We start from the raw sequence: 15,598 nt of genomic DNA on the forward strand, positions 1-15,598 counted from the left end.
CCCTTGCCCCTCTGCTTGCAGGTTTCCACACAAGCACAAAACAAGGCTTGGGACTTTCTGTGAATGGACACAAGGAGCTTAGATAACCCAAGTTTCCATGTAACTCCACATCATCTATATTTGCAAAATGCATTAATAAATTATTTCAAAAGTTGTTTACTCACTTAACAAAGAGCTTCTTTGCACTCCTGGGTGTGTATGTGCACCCTGGAGGGGGTATGGGGCCCCTGGGTGAACTGGTGTGAAGTGTCGCTGCAGTCTGGAGATGGGAACAGTTATAGAAGGGAGATAGGGAAGAAGTATTATCATAACCAGCTTTGATTGTGCTCTTGTCTTGTAGGAGCAGGAGAGCTGAAGAGTTGAGTGGAAGCCTGGGTTGAGGTCTGGACAACTCATCAACCAAGAAGGACTGCACACTGATAATAAAAGAATCCACTTAATTAAAAAGCAATGTCTGACAAGTCCCTTTTAAGTCACCTGCACCACGTCTTATGCATCATCTTGGCTTTTCAGAGAAGTGCTCAGAGGGACACCTGGGTGGCTCAGCAGTTGAGCATCTGCCTTTGGCTCAGGGTGTGATCCTGGAGTCCCAGGATCGGGTCCCATCAGGCTTTCTGCATGGAGCCCACTTCTCCCTCTATGTCTCTGCCTCCCTCTCTCTGTGTCTCTCATGAATAAATAAATAAAATCTTAAAAAAAAAAGAAGTGCTCAGAGGACAGGCTGAGTGTAGTAAGCACCGTATGTATGCTTGCCAATATTATTATTATTAACATTTTTTAGAATGTTGACATACCCAGGACTTATGCAAAGCACTGAGGGTGCAGTCTGGGTCCTCAAGGAGTTCACATTCTCAGGTCTCAGTAATGTATCTTCCTCATCATGTATTGTGGTTCTGTTTTCTCCCTGCCACACCCCCAGCCCTACGGTGCTCATGTACACCAGTGAAGGCTCTGGGAACCTACAAGTACAGTGGCAATGTTTAAGTGGGACAATGAGGCAGAACTTCCCATTGATCTGGGGTTGCCACATGAAATATAGGCTATTAAGTTAAATTTGAATTTGATACATGTAACTGAGTATGTTGTTTCTTTCTGTGTGTCTTGCCAAATCTGGCAGCCCCAATAGGCCACAGCATCAGGCTGGCCACCAAGAACTATGGAGTCTGTCTTCCAGATCCCTATCTTCTTTTTCTATGCATTGTCTCCTTCCATCAGATTCTTATCATTGTTCTCTCCTCCAATACTACTCTTAAAAACATCTAGAATTTGCCTAATGTGAATTTAATGCTCCCAGGGATATGAAATTATAAGTTTTTACCTTTAATTATGAAGAAAAGTTTATGCTTCAGTTTAAGGGAATATTAAGCTCTAGTTGAGGGGTGGAACTGTGATTTCAGGCAGAAAGTCTCCTTTGGGATATTGGAATCACACAGCGTTCACTATAGGCTCCTCAGCTCACATGTGAGGCCAGTGATGCCCCACCTGCCTCACCCTTCTCTTTTGGCTACTCACTTCCTTTTGGTAAGGGAATTCAATTTCTGAATTCTCACTGCAATATGCTCCAGTTCTCTCGGTCTTTGCCTTGGACTCCTTTTCCCAGCTGCTGCTGACTTTCCAGAGCTACATATTGATAGGAGCCGGATGTCTTTCCCTAACTCCTCTGCACTTCCTCCCAGGAAGTACGTCAGTGGTCCTGGAGAAGAGCACGCAATACCTTTATGTTCCCTGGCTGAGACCAGAGGCTGCCCTTTTTGCTCTCCATGCTTATTATTGTAATGCACGTTGGCCAGGCAATAGCTTTTAAAAGAACTGCTTCATTTGGCAGACACCTCATCTGTCTGCCCTTTGTGAAGTGCTTGTTAATGATGTGTGCAAAACCCATATTTATCACAGAAGACAAGTAATCTCACATTGATTCATTTCCTTTCTCTGGGACATGTCTGGACTCTTCCTGCCTCAATGACCCCACAGTAGGAAAGGTAATACCAACTGAACTTTTATCCTGCATCTTTTATCCTTGAGGCTCAAATTCACTTTTACCCATTCTCCTACACATCCACTTCCCAGTCAAGAGGTGAAGGTGAAGATAATTCTTTACTGCTTTACTCCCCTTTCCTTCTTTCTTACTCTTTTTTGACAAATGTTCAGTGACCCAAAGTGACTCCTTCTTCAGGGGTTTGGCTTCTGTGTTCTGGCATCTGGTCCTGTCTGCATTCTTTATCCCTTCTTAGAGCTTGTCTATGTCAACCAAATCCCACCATTCTTGAATTAGGATGTCTGATTTGACTCAGAAAGCACTTTATTTCCTCCCAGTGATGGCTATGGCCTTTTCTATGAGGGAAAAAAAATGCAGATCTGGGTTCTGAAACCTGCATGATTTTGATCCTTAGACTCTCAGTGGCCTTGGGACCTAAAGTACAGAATATATTAGAATTGAAATATCTTGGGAATCAAGATTCTGTGTTACCCATCTCTTTATCTCCATAAGACTAGGTAAGTGCCTGGCACACAGCAGGTGCTCAAAAGTGACTGATGCATGAATGAATGTGCTCCAACTTTAGAAGCTATGCTCTTAAGTGATGATACGAGATGTTAGTGTGGTCTACCAAGACCAACATTAGTAAGGACCATTAAAATCTTATCACTTTGTAGAATAGCTGGAGCAAAGGTTATTGGTCCTCAAGAACTGGTCAGAATTCTAGCATCATATCGTGTTAAGATTCGGGAATGACATGTTGGATCCATGGAGTTTTAAGAATAAAAGTAAGAAGAGTTAGTAAAGTGCAGCCCTGGTGGTGCAGCAGTTTAGTGCCGCCTGCAGCCCGAGGTGTGATCCTGGAGACCCGAGATCGAGTCCCACATCGGGCTCCCTGCATGGAGCCTGCTTCTCCCTCTGCCTGTGTCTCTGCCTCTCTCTCTCTGTGTCTCTATGAATAAATAAATAAAATCTTAAGAGCTAGTAAAATGAATGGCTATTATCCTTAGACTAAAGACCAAAGGATAATCTAGAAATACAGGAATAGAGATTTGTGAAAATCCAAGGCCATCAGGATGATTTAGGGTAATCTCAGGGAGTCAGTCTGGAAAACCGTTGCAACTAGGAAGCTGACATGAAAGAAAAGGTGGTGGACAGCTTTCAGAGAAAGCAAGAATGTGGAACTCGTAATTCAATATTAACCAAGAGAGAAACTGGTCAGAATAAAGATTCTAGGTTGATATGCAGACAACTGATTTTTAACAAAGTTGTAAATTCACTGAAGAAAGGATAGTCTTTTTAAGAAATGGTGCTAGGACAATTGGATAGCCATAAGAAAAAAAAAAGAAAAATAAAAAAAAGGAAAGTTTCAATCCAAACTTTACATCATTTACAAAAATTATATCTCATTGTATCAGAGATCTAGATATAAAACTGAAAACTATAAGACTTCTAGGAAAAAAACTTCAGAGAAAACCTTACGAATCGCACAAATATTTCTTATATGTAACACCAAAAGCATGATTTATAAAGGAACAAACTGATAAATTGAACATCATCAATATTAAGAACCATTCTTTTCAAAAAACTGCATTAAGAAAATGAGGAGACAAGCCACAGAGTAGGAGAAAACAATTGTAAATCATATTGTCTTTTTTTTTCTTTTTTTAATTTTTTTTATTTACTTATGATAGTCACAGAGAGAGAGAGAGAGGCAGAGACACAGGCGGAGGGAGAACCAGGCTCCATGCACCGGGAGCCCAATGTGGGATTCGATCCCGGGTCTCCAGGATCACGCCCTGGGCCAAAGGCAGGCGCCAAACCTCTGCGCCACCCAGGGATCCCTAAATCATATTGTCTTATAAAGAACTTAAGTTCCAAATATGATAAAGTACTCTGCAAACTCAAAATCAGAAAACAAATTATCTGAATAATAAAATGGGAAGAAGATGTGAATACTTACTTCACCCAAGAAGATATACAGATGGAATATAAGCACATAAAAAGATGGTCAGCATTGTTTGTCATCAGGAATATGTAAATAAAATTGAAATCATGATGTTCCATTTTACACCTATCAGAATGGCAAAACAAAAAAAGAGTGACCACACCAAATATTAGCAAAAATGTGGAAAAACTAGAACTTTCATATCATACATGGTGAGTGGGAATGTAAAATGGTACAGCATTTTTCAAACCAAGTTTTTTGAAAACTGTTTCCTAAAAGTTAAACATGTATTACTGTATGATCCAGCCATTCCACTCCTATTTACTCAAGATAAAGGAAAGCATATGCCCAAAGACTTGTACACAAATATCAGCTTTATTTATAATTGCCCCGAATCTGGAAACAGCCTTAATGTCAATCAACAGGTAAACTGATAAGTTAAACTGTGGTATACCCATACAGTGGAATACTATTCAGCAATAAAAAGAAATGAACTAGTGATATACTGAACAACATAGATGAATTTCAAAATAATTTTGCTGAGTGAAATATGCAAGACCAAAAAGAGCATATGGTATGATCACACATTCAGTAAAATACAAACTAATCTTTAGTGGTAAAAAACAGATTAGTGATTGTCTGGGAATAGGGGCAGGAGGGATTATAATGAAGCATGGAGAAGATTTAGGGGGTGATAGGTTTATTATCTTGATTCTGATGATAGTTTCACAGGTACAACACATGTCAACATGTATAAAATTGTTCTTTATTTTTTTAGACTTTATTTATTCATGAGACACACACACACAGAGAGGCAGAGACAGGCAGAGGGAGAAGCAGGTTCTATGCAGGGAGTCTGATGTGGGACTCGATCCTGGGTCCCTAGGATCAAAGTCCCAGGCCAAAGGCGGCACTAAACCACTGAGCCACCCGGGCTGCCCTGTTCTCCTTAAATGTAAAATTTACTGTATGCCAATAAGGTCTCAGTAAAACTGTTAAGAGTACATATGTCCAAGTTCTAGCAATTTCTCTCCCTATTTCTTACTATAGAGAGCAGCATTCAAACTCTCAGGAATGCACACTGTTTCACAGGCTACTTTGTCTCCTTCATGATAGACTAGGAGAGGAACAGCAGATAGGGTTATATTTTAGACAGTGTTGTCTTTGGGAGAGATTTAAACAGTTTCTGGAATGAGTAGATTTTGCACAAATTTCCCCACAATGATCAGGAATTCCTACAGATTACACACATACACTAACACACATGCTCCACTTATATGTTCACAAAAGACAATTCAACAGAAAAAAAAAAAAAGACAATGAGCAAGAGATCTGAACAAATGATCCAAAGAAGGAGCAGCACGCATTTATGCTAATCATCAGAAATTATAAATTAGAAACACATTGATAAACCCACTTCCCACCCGTTAAATTAAGGATAAAAATTTGAATCGGCTAGCACCAAGCACTGGCTAAGACAAAACAATTAGAACTCTGATACTTTGTTGGATGCACACTGAGACTACCAAATTAAGGATAAACTTGGCAAAGCCAAAGATTCTCATGCTCTACATGGAGAAAGTCCATTTCTTGGTATGAACTCTCGGGCAATGCTGGTACATGCACATAAGAAAACATGAAGTATCATAACAGTGAAAAATGAAACAGTCTAAAAGCCCTTTCCCAGATGATGCATAAATAAATTATGGCATATTCATGCAATAAAATTCTATACAGTGGCAAAAATGAATGAGCAAAAGTCACAGATATGAAAGATTCTTAAAAACTTAATGTTCAGAGAAAAACAAATTGTAGCATAATTCACAGAGTAGATGGTCATTTAAACAACATGTTCAATTTAAAAAAAAAAAATTAAGGGATCCCTGGGTGGCGCAGCGGTTTGGTGCCTGCCTTTGGCCCAGGGCACGATCCTGGAGACCCGGGATCGAGTCCCACCTCGGGCTCCTGGTGCATGGAGCCTGCTTCTCCCTCTGCCTATGTCTCCGCCTCTCTCTCTCTCTCTCTCTCTGTGTGACTATCATAAATAAATAAAATTAAAAAAAAATAAACAACATGTTCTACATGCCTTAGGGGCATATTCCTATGAGTAAAGGCAGAGTAACCTGTATGGGAATTATAAACTCTGAATTCAATGTAAGAGCATCATGGGTGGCTTCAACTGTGTGGATGTTTTGTTTATTAACTTCAATTGTGGATATTTGTATTATTCTTTACCCTGCTTGTACATCAAAAACATTTCATAATCTTTTTTTTCAAAATAGTTACTCTAAGCTGTTTGCTTTTTATTGCTTCCTTGTTATCCCACAACATGAGGCTCTGCCCACTTTACCAAACATGGAGCAGCTTAGGTTTGATTGTTAATAATGCCAGTGATTAGATCATCACATCTGCAGTTGTTCTGGCCCCAGCCTCTCTCTCAACCATGCTCTGTGACTGGGATGAGAGCGCATCAGAGGATTCCTAAGCAGGGGGGTGGGCTCCCTGCATCCCCCAGTGCGAGTTCCTCCATCCTTCTCTGCATCATCTCTAGCCTTCCATCATAGATGACCAGTGCTTTTTCCTCTTAGTTTGTTTAAACCCTGGCTGCTGCCTGATTTCAGGGCTTTACTGTGTAGACTGAGCAACTAGAGAGGTGCCAGGACTACGATATGTTGAAGCCGTGATACAGCTGAAAGTTGGGATACAGGTAGGCTTTTTTGTATTTGTTTCGTGAATTTGTGTTGTTCCTCCAATTTCAACATGCTTTCATTCAGAGACTTGCACTTAAAAGTTCAAGTCTCTGTGTGAGAAAATCTCCAAATAGCTATGATTCACAGTTAATTCTATTCACACCTGATAATCACAAGTGTTGGCAAACATGTGGAAGTTCATACATTTTTATAAATGGTGTTGGGCATATAAATTATTTCAGCACCGTTGGAGGATAATCTCTTGATTTCGGCAAACGTAAAAATGTAAATACCTTTAAGCTCCTCAAATCTGCTTCCAGGAGGATTCTAGCAAATGTGCACGATGAAATTGAGAAACTCTTGAGTCCATAAAGAAGTCCATATTCTGGGATCCCTGGGTGGCACAGCGGTTTAGCGCCTGCCTTTGGCCCAGGGCGCGATCCTGGAGACCCAGGATCGAATCCCACATCAGGCTCCCGGTGCATGGAGCCTGCTTCTCCATCTGCCTGTGTCTCTGCCTCTCTCTCTCTCTCACTGTGTGCCTATCATAAATAAATAAAATTTAAAAAAAAGAAGTCCATATTCTTATAATGGACAATAAAGCAATGAAATAGATGGCGATGTCTATATATTTGGGATGAATACACTTCCAAATGGTAATGTTATATATTAAAAAAAAAGAAGTTATGGAAAGATGCATGCTATAGAATACCACTTGTGGAAGGTTCAAAGTTATAAAAACTTAATACTATTTGTCACTTATGGGTGCATACACATGAAGAAATAAAAACAGATATGGTGGAAATAGTAAACATCAAATTCAGATGCTTTTTATGAGGTAAGGAGAAGAACAAGATTAGGGAGGAGTTCACTCAAGGACCTCAAGTTTATATGTGATGTTTAGTTGTTTTTACTGTTTTTGTTTTATTTTTAATTTTTTAAATTTAATTTTTGTTGTTCATTTGTTTAGAAAGAGAGAGTGGAGAGGAGGGGCAGAGGGAGCAGGAGAGGGAGAATCTTTTTTTTTTAAGATTTTTTTATTTATCCATTAGAGAGAGAGAGAGAGAGAGAGAGCAAGCACAAGAGTTGGGGAGGGGCCAAGGGAGAGGGAGAAGCAGACACCCAGCTGAGCAGGGAGCCAGACACAGGGCTCCATCCCAGGACCCCATCCCAGGACCCCAGGATCATGACCTGAGCTGAAGGCAGACGCTTAACCAACTGAGCCACCCCAGTGCCAGAAGAGGGAGAATCTTAAGCAGACTCTCTGCTGTGCATCAACTGGATGCGGGTTGATCCCAGGATCCTGAGATCATGACCTAAGCTGAAACGAAGAATTGGACACTCAACCAACTGCACTACCCAGGCACCCCGGTTTTGACTGTTTTAAATCAAATGCCTTAATTCAGTACTCATCTCTAAAACTGGACATTTTCTAAATTCAGGATCAACTTTTTTTTGGTAAGGGAACTTCCTAGATTATGCTGAATTTTTCCACTGCACCATATCTGGAAATACCCCATGTTTTAGTGATGGAAAACTGATGGAAACGACACAGACAGAGGCAATGCAATCATTCTGTGGCAAAGTTTCCCATCCATTTTCACTGGGTAGTTTATCCACTGGTGCTCATTGCCTGGATGGATGATTTCATCTGATGTCGCAAAATGGTGCTTTCCTAATTCAATCATTTTTTCACTCTATTAGTTGGAATTAGTCTGTAAAGAAACGGATCTTTCTTCATCTGCAAGGGGTACTTAGCTATCCTGAAGTATAGGTTACACAAGAACTACATTCCCTTGTTTCCTTTTCACTATCAAGTTTCAGAATCGGGAGATGCTTTTCTTTCTCTAAAAAAAAAAAATCTGGAAAAAAAGGCTAAATGTTAAGATTTTATAAAGCTGGGTGGTGAGAATCCGAGTGTTTATGCTATTGTCTAAACCTTTCTAAGCTTTGAAATATTTTATGTTGAAATGTTTAATTGAACAGAAAAAAAAATTCTATTTTTGTAAAGTTCAAGATATACTTGAAGTGTTCTTACGACATTAAGAAAGAAGCTTGATCTAAACTTCAAGAGTAGAAGTTATATAAAATTTTAGAGACCTAATAACATTTGTTTAAAAGGTAGGAAGGATGGGGAAAAAGAAATAAGCTACAAATATAAACCAGTTGATTGAGGAGCAAATATAGCCACTCAAGAGCCCAGTGGGGAAGTGAGAGGCATGCAGTCTTCAGTGGTCTGCTTTTTTCAAATGAGAAAAAAATGAGCAAGCCAAGTAAGCAAGCAAGCAAACAAACAAACAAAAAGACTAAAATGTTCTCTAAAGAGGCCTGACTCAGGAGGGGAAAGCTGCCACAGCAGGCAGCACAGAGTGAGCAGGGGAGGCAGCCAGGAGCGGGAAGGGCCTAAAAGCTGGCAGGGGTGTGCCAAAGGGAGGGTACAAGGGAAGTGGTATTTTGACACATGCCTGGAAGGAGTGCTGGCATGAGACTTAAGACCCTAGGAATGCATCCAGGCACTTCTATTTGGGAACCTGGGAAGGAAATGCATGCATAAACTTAATTAAGCAGAACTAGGTTTTGTGGAACTGGAACCCAGGCAAGGGATCTAGGACAGAGGTGAAGAGCCGGGTTTCTGGAATCAAGGAAAATCAGTGTGTGAATCTAGAGTCCACACTTGTCAGTTGGGTAACCCAAAAGCCTGTTACTTGACCATGCTGGGCTTAGGTTTCTTCATTCACAAGATACAATAAAATAATACCTCTTCCTAGAGCTGTTGCCACAGGGTTAAGTGAGATCATTGTGCCGTAGCCTAGTTGGTTTAGAACAGAGATTCTACCCTTACTGCTATTATTATCCTTTTTGTTTATTTAAATGTACAAATCCGTTGATACCAAATGTTATGCTGTTATAAAAGCCACTCAAGTGGGACGGGCCTTCATTTGGGTTAATATTATGTTATGCTCTAAAATAATTTTCACTGAAAGACCATCTGTAAGAATAAGAAAGAGAAAGTCTGTATGTGCATCTCTTTATGTTTTTGCACACACCTAGACTCACAGGGTGGCCTGGGATTGTTTCAGAGAGCTTTTTGGTGAAAGAGGAAGGGAGGGAGGATGGGGAGACGGGCCTGTGGTCAAGTGGCCTCACTAATCTGTGCCCCAGCTGCCTCACCTATAGAAATCCATAGATATGAGGTCCACATTAAATAAACATTATTTCCACAGCACTTTACTCTGTGTATCTTTGTACATACCTGGTATAGTAACAACCACCAGCATGTGTCACACTCGACTGCACCACCCACTGAATATGCCACTTAATGTTCCAGCAAAATTTAGGGACTTTGGCAGCGAGTATGTATTTATGCCTCTGTACATCACAAACATGTTCTGATATATTGGCTGCTCCTAGATCAAATGGAAGGTGATATTTCAAAGAGACCATAAAACAATTTGAAAGCTCTGAAAGCAATTATGAATGAGAGCCAGCAACACTCCCAACGGATCTAGACCTCCATCCCAGGAAGCCACACTTCAGGAAATGTACCTGTTTATAACACTTTCTCTTGGCCTCTTCTCTCTCTTCCTCTGAATTCTTCTATCTCCACCTTTCACAACTTTATGGAATCTGTTGTAAAGAAGGAGCTGTCACCCTGAGGTTTACACTCCATGGCAGTGGCTGCTTATATGACTTTTCGGCTATTGAGACCAGAGCCCACCTTTCAGGAGCTCACTATCAGAGGGCCGTTCTGCTTCTCTCTTCTTCTTTGCTTTTGGTACAGGTCAGTGGATGCTAGAAACATCCATCTACAACAAGGACACCCTCTCTCTACTGGCCTGAGCAAGTGAGAGAAAAGCTCTGGCATTTTTAGAGAGCTTCATTCATAGGGCACTGTTCCCAAGGTCAAACCACTCTCATTCCTTTCACGAATGAAGAATGTCAGAAAAATGCCAAACAGCCATGTTTTGGGGTGATTAAGCAAAGAGACTGACACATGATAACATATCAGGCCTTCAAACACAGATTCTCTGTGGTCGCCACGAAAAAGAAGGGGCCCAGAACCTTGCACTGTGGGGAAAGGACACACACAAACAACACAGGCTCACCAATGCTCATGTGGAAATGTATAATCCAGGGTAGATTCATCTGGCACACACCAGATATAGAAACGCTGTGAGAACGCAGATTTTAAGTGTGTATGCGGGGAGGGGCAGCTCATTTTTGACTTAGCAGTTGGAAAAAACCTTCTGAAGATTTTGCTTGCTGGTAGGTCAGATCCCAATGCCCATGCACTGCATTTAAGGTTCAGGTGGCACGTCTGCAAGGTCCCGGGCAATTGCGTCCTCGGAATGAGTCCATAAAAGGAAAAGCTGCCATGAAGTGGTTGAATCTGCTGGATTTGAGCCAGGTGTTCTCACAATTCTGGCTGAGTTAAGGAGAGAGTGTAGGAGTAAAGCTTACTAAAGAAGGGAACCATAAAATATGTATGGCACTCTTCTGGCCTTAAGGCAGGATTTCTGGCACAAAAGGGGGCAAGCATAGGACCTACTCTTGAGATAGGGCATAGATATCAGCTACTCAAATACAATATAAAATACTCAAAATGCAATAGGAAAGGATGAAAATTGTGGTCGAAGAACAGATTGGCTTCTATGGGGAGCCTCCAGATGGGATTCATGTATTTAGTGAACAAACATTTAGTGACTGCCTGTCACAAACATTGTAGCAGGTCCTGGTGATACAAAGGCAGAAGTTCTGCTCTTGGGTAGCTTCAAGGTTAGCAGATAGACACGGTCATAGGCAGAGAAGCCTAATAGAAGTTCCTGAGAAGAATGGTTTGGTTTCATTAGAAGCAATTAGAAAAAGAGAGAGACTGATATCTTGAAGACTGACCCAGCATTTGGGAGATATCTAGGGAATGACTTCTAACCAAGAGGACTGACTGTAATCTCATAAATGGAATTAACCCTTCCTGTTGAGGGCGTCTGGGAGCAGAACAGCCTTGAAAACGTGAGTTTGGAGAATGCTTTTCTTAATTGCACCCCAATTAAGAGAAGCTCAGAGGACATACCTTCATACCCTTGATTACAGACAAACAAGATTGTGGCAGCAGTATCTAAAAGGTCAAATATATTTCTAAGAAGTTTCTGGAAGCTCACTTCACAGAGCTGTGAAATAAAAAATCTTCATCATTGATACATAGGAAGAAGAGTTTAAGAAATAAATCAAGGGCGGGATCCCTGGGTGGCACAGCGGTTTGGCGCCTGCCTTTGGCCCAGGGCGCGATCCTAGAGACCCGGGATCGAATCCCACATCGGGCTCCCGGTGCATGGAGCCTGCTTCTCCCTCTGCCTGTGTCTCTGCCTCTCTCTCTCTCTCTCTCTCTCTCTCTCTCTGTGACTATCATAAATAAATAAAAATTAAAAAAAAAAAAGAAAGAAATCAAGGGGGTGCCTGGGTGGCTCAGTTGTTGAGCATCTGCAAGGGGGTGCCTGGGTGGCTCAGTTGTTGAGCATCTGCATTTGGCTCAGGTCGTGATCCCAGGGTCCTGGGATCGAGTCCCATATCAGACTCCCCGCAGGGGGCCTGCTTCTCCCTCTACCTATGTCTCTGCCTCTCTTTCTATGTCTCTTGTGAATAAATAAAAGAAATGTTAAAAAAGAAAGAAAGAAAGAAAGAAAAGAAAGAAAGAAAGAAAGAAAGAAAGAAAGAAAGAAAGAAAGAAAGAAAGCAAGCTAAGAATTCCACATGGAATCCAAGGTAATTTGCATAACAAGATCTGGACTCTTGGAGCAGTTTTTAAAGTTTAGAGAAAGGGTCATATTACCGTGTCCCCACTGCAAAAACACAGGCACAGATGCATGTACACACACATAAATGCAACATTTTAAATGAGGTAGGTGGGCAGCCCCGGTGGCGCAGTGGTTTAGCGCTGCCTGCAGCCAAGGGTGTGATCCTGGAGACCCGGGATCAAGTCCCACATCAGGCTCCCTGCATGGTGCCTGCTTCTCCCTCTGCCTGTGTCTCTGCCTCTCTCTCTAGCTGTGTCTCTGTGTCTCTCTCTAGCTGTGTCTCTATAAATAAATAAATTTTAAAAAAACCCTTTAAAAAAATAAAAATAAATGAGGTAGGTAAGTTTTAGCTGTGGTGTGGGGAAAGGACTACAGGCTTTTGAGCCAGGTAGATTCGAGCCCAAATCTGGCCTAGCCATGCAATAATTCTACAGCTGGGGCAAGCTCTATGACTTCTCTGAGGTTCAATTTCCTTATCAGTATTAAGAATCATAATACCTACTCCATGTCCTTGTTATGAATGTTAATAATAACATTACTCATGAGCTCTCGAGTACTAACTCTGAACCAGGCAATGAGCAAACACTTGATCTCATTTAGTTCTTATAACAGCCCTGTAATTGTAGGTATTTTAGAGATAAAGAAACTGAACCTCGGAGAAGCTAAGTAGCTGGTCCATTGTTGCACAATTTGCAAGTGTTGGAGGCAAGATTCAGATCCCGTATTTATCAAAACTGCATTATGATCCTCTGTAAGAAGCCCAAGGCAGCACGTGAAGAATGGAAGTCATTCAAGGAATGGGGTTCTCCACGTCCCACACACCTCTTCCCCTTGTTTCTCCCAGTGCCTTCATTTCTCTCTAGCTCTCTCAATGTGTGCGTCTCTAATGTGTATGCTTCTAATTCATTTGTTGAGGTCTCTGTATGCCTTGGACATATGTTTATTTCACTATTTCTCTCATGGTGTGTGTGTGTGTGTGTGTGTGTGTGTGTCTGTTTCTGTCCATATTATAGAGTTTCAAACGACTTACCGAGTATGCACTGTTCTGGGTCCCCTCCTGATCACAAGCACATACTCTAGTAGGAAACAATTCCTTTGTGGTTTTTTATTAGAACTCTAGCATATACACTGGCCATTCTTGGAAGAGGAGAATGCTTCATTTTTTCCTTGTTTTTGAGGAAGAAAAAACATCCTCCAGTCCTTCTTGTTTATGTAACCTTTAGACAGGAGGTGGAGATTTGCTCAATTCCACAGAAAAACAAAAAATGAAAATTATTTCTCCCATAAAGCTTGAAGACCCATATTTATAAACATAAGAAACCTAATAGAGTCTGCCAATGGAGGGGAAAATAATCTTCTCAGCCTGCTGTAAGAATATGTTGTGTGTAGCCAGTGAAGAAAGTCTGGACAGCAGAAGACATTCCAGTGCCAAACAAGGGACAAGGGTCAAAAGGATAAAAGTCATCTGACCTTACCCCATACCTTTCTGGAAAGAGAAGCCTGGATGATGATGGGAAAGGGAAGCTTTTCATCCTTCCTCAACAATTGGAAAACTCACTGCAAAAGAAAGACTTTTCATGATTGGGCAGAAGAAGGATAGAGGGATTCATACAAAGGTTTATACATTTGATTCATGCAAAAGAAAAGGTGGATACATGGGTAGAAGATGTCAGTACTCAAAATGTATTTCAGTTGTGATGTTCTCTGTATTCATCCATCATACAGTATGGTTTCTGTATGTTGTACAGTACATTATATATCAGTGTTTTCTAGAAACATCTAATCTGGGAATCTTCATTCAGTGTACACACAGAGAACCACAGACTTCCAGACCTTATCAGACAGCAAACTTTAATCTTCTGTAAGAAGCTCTAATATGTCCTGCAACATCTACATGGGCAAGAGCTCTGTGTTTTTTAAAGATTTAATTTATTTATTCATGAGAGACACACAGAGAGAGAGAGAGAGGCAGAGACACAGGCAGAGGGAGAAGCAGGCTCCTTGTAGGAAGCCCAATGCAGGACTCGATCCCAGGATCCCAGGATCACGCCCTGAACGAAGGCAGATGCTCAACTGCTGAGCCACCCAGACATCCCAAGAGCTCTAACTTTGACAAATGCTTTACGGAAATCCAAAACCCTCCATCTATATTGCATTTGTCTGACTTGCCAGCTAAGAACGTTCCTCACTGGACATGTTTTATGATTTGTCCTTAGTGATCTCCAGATGGTTCCTAAGTGATCAGATCACTCCTCTTCCAAAATGTACACACCATCTTCTAACAATCCCTTTTGGAATCTGCCCTGGCTCCCAAGTCTCCACATTCTTTCACTTTTGACAGTCGTGTCATGTTTACCTGAAGGTTGGTGTCCACCACATCTCCTGTTGTCTCTGGTTCTCCACCAACTACCAGAGCTGCTCAGCAAGCACACCCACAGGTCTCCTGCACCAGAATCCCCTTAGACCAGTAAGGTGAGCCACATAAAGAGCATCTAGAAGTTCTGACACCTCTTCATCTAGGGCAGCTTCAATTTCCCCCTGGCCAGTTCATTCCAATTAGAGGGTCATTCTCTTAGACAAGAATACCAGAACTGGAGAAGGCAAGAGAGCTCCATGTTCTCTCTGTCGCCTCTCTGTCTGACCAGTAACCCGAAGCACTGAACCTTGTACTTGACTCAGCACCTAATGTGCCTTAAAAACCCTTTGGGTTGTTTTGCATTTACTATTGTCCTTACTTTCTCAAAGCTTTGACAAAAGTTAATTTTGGTTTTTGTTTGTTTGTTTGTTTTGTTTTGTTTTTGACAAGAGTTAATTTTGGAACCAATTACATAGACAAAAGAGGAGAAACCCCTTTTCTTTTCTTCAAAATGGTGGATTTACCCTGGACTGAAGACTGAGAAAAGTTGAGGGCTTGGAGTAAACAGGAAGATCACTTTAAGGACTTCATATCTCTGGCCCTCCAGATCCCTGGAAAAGAAATTTCTCTTGCACTTTTAGCCATTGTCAAGAATTTCCTTGTTCCTTTTTCTTTCAACTCAAATCCCATCTGTTTCCTTGATCCTGTGTCACTAGCAGACAGTAAGACACCCAGGACCAGAGGCCCCTTTTATTCTTCACAATCCTGAGTACAAAGCTCCATGCAGAATGGACACTGTTGCACTGACGATGATGCAAGATAACAATGGTCTAGGCT

At 41.3% G+C, this 15,598-nt stretch overlaps 1 long non-coding RNA gene across 2 annotated transcripts in view; it reads left to right on the plus strand.

Moving 5' to 3' along the window:
- The first annotated feature begins 6,373 nt into the window (after nucleotides 1-6,373).
- LOC140617608 (uncharacterized) overlaps nucleotides 6,374-15,598 on the plus strand; it is an 83,163-nt gene continuing 73,938 nt past the window's right edge. For both annotated transcript variants that reach the window (XR_012017798.1, XR_012017797.1), the window contains exon 1: nucleotides 6,374-6,630. This is a non-coding gene — a long non-coding RNA (uncharacterized lncRNA). The remainder of the gene's footprint in view (nucleotides 6,631-15,598) is intronic.

This window comes from Canis lupus, chromosome 25 (genome assembly GCF_048164855.1).
Source record: "Canis lupus baileyi chromosome 25, mCanLup2.hap1, whole genome shotgun sequence".
NCBI classification, from domain to species: domain Eukaryota; kingdom Metazoa; phylum Chordata; class Mammalia; order Carnivora; family Canidae; genus Canis; species Canis lupus.